Source organism: Papio anubis, unplaced genomic scaffold (assembly GCF_008728515.1).
Source record: "Papio anubis isolate 15944 unplaced genomic scaffold, Panubis1.0 scaffold6070, whole genome shotgun sequence".
NCBI classification, from domain to species: domain Eukaryota; kingdom Metazoa; phylum Chordata; class Mammalia; order Primates; family Cercopithecidae; genus Papio; species Papio anubis.
In genome coordinates, this window is record NW_022166291.1 from 1 (window position 1) to 1454 (window position 1454).

The window sequence follows — 1454 nt, forward strand, 5'->3', positions numbered from 1 at the left end:
GTGTCTTTAGGTCTTTGTGGAATCACCACACTATCTTGCACAATGGTTGAACCAATTTTCTCTCCTACCAGCAGTGTATAAGCATTGTTTTTCTCATGGCATCTTTTCTATTTTTTTCTGGAATATTAGTGTTAATTTTCCCATGATAAATAAATGCCTTGTATATGAGGACAATCTTTTACAGATATTTGAATGTCTTTACTTGTCCAATCCTCATATTCATTCTCAACCCAGAAAACTGGTATATACATAGTAAATGTTAACTAACTGATGACCGATTTCTGGAAGCTGTATGCTTAGCCAGGCATAACCACAAAATATCTTTGGCAGAAAGCAGAATTCTCTCTACCTACTTACAGGTCACTACAACTAAAATCATTCCATACAGCTTTTGCACACATTTTGCATTTTTCCTTCTTGACATCTTCACTAGGACCCAGTTAAATCATAAGGAAAACTGAATTTTCTTTGCAAATGTTTAAAGAGAGAATGTTCTTTCAAACATGACCTGGAGAACCAAAAAACAAGCATTCTTGATAAGTACGGGTAATCTAATAATTTTTTGTAATTTTTTATTTTGAAATAATTTTTTGCAGAAAAGTTGCAAGAACTTCCATATTCCCTTTATCCACATCCCAAACTGTTAAAATTTTACCACAATTGTTTTATTTTTTCCTTTCTGCCCTTCTGTGGCTCTTTCTCTACATATATACCTTTTGAGAGCACATTACAGATATCTTGCCCTTTACCCTAAAGGGCTTCTGGTGTGTCTTTTCTAGACGCAAGACTTGAAAGATAGGGCAGTGCTACATTGCAGGGCCTTACTAAGCAGGATATGGATTTTGAGTTTTTTTCACTGGCCTTGGGAAACACTGAAGGTGCTTAAACTGGAAGTGAGATGTTTAAGATAAAAATTTATCAGCTGGAGAGGGCACTTCCTTTTGCTGGTGGCTGCGAGAGCGGAGAGGACGCCATGAAGGCTTCTGGCACAAACGGCTGTGAGAAGCAGATGAAAATTGCTGACAATGAGCCGAAACGGGGAGCGTGAGGCTTAACGCCGTGACACACACTGGATAGAACCAAACGGCGCTATGGCACAGAGATAGGAGAACCCGGACTCCCATGGAGTGGCTACGAGAGTACAAGGCGGTGGGTCGCTGCCTGCCCACCCCCAAATGCCACACACCACCCCTCTACCGCATGCGAATCTTTGCGCCTAATCATGTCGTCGCCAAGTCCCGCTTCTGGTACTTCGTATCTCAGTTAAAGAAGATGAAGAAGTCTTCAGGGGAGATTGTTTACTGCGGGCAGGTGTTTGAGAAGTCCCCACTGCGGGTGAAGGACTTCAGAATCTGGCTGCGCTATGACCCCCAGAGCGGCACCCACAACATGTACCGGGAATACCGGGACCTGACCACTGCGGGCGCTGTCACCCAGTGCTACCGAGACATGGG

At 42.9% G+C, this 1454-nt stretch overlaps 1 pseudogene across 1 annotated transcript; it reads left to right on the top strand.

Moving 5' to 3' along the window:
- Positions 1-1107: 1107 nt before the first annotated feature.
- Positions 1108-1450, top strand: LOC116273368 (annotated as a pseudogene). The gene has a single exon (XR_004181724.1). The product of XR_004181724.1 is annotated as a 60S ribosomal protein L18a pseudogene (transcript).
- The last annotated feature ends 4 nt before the right edge of the window (positions 1451-1454 follow it).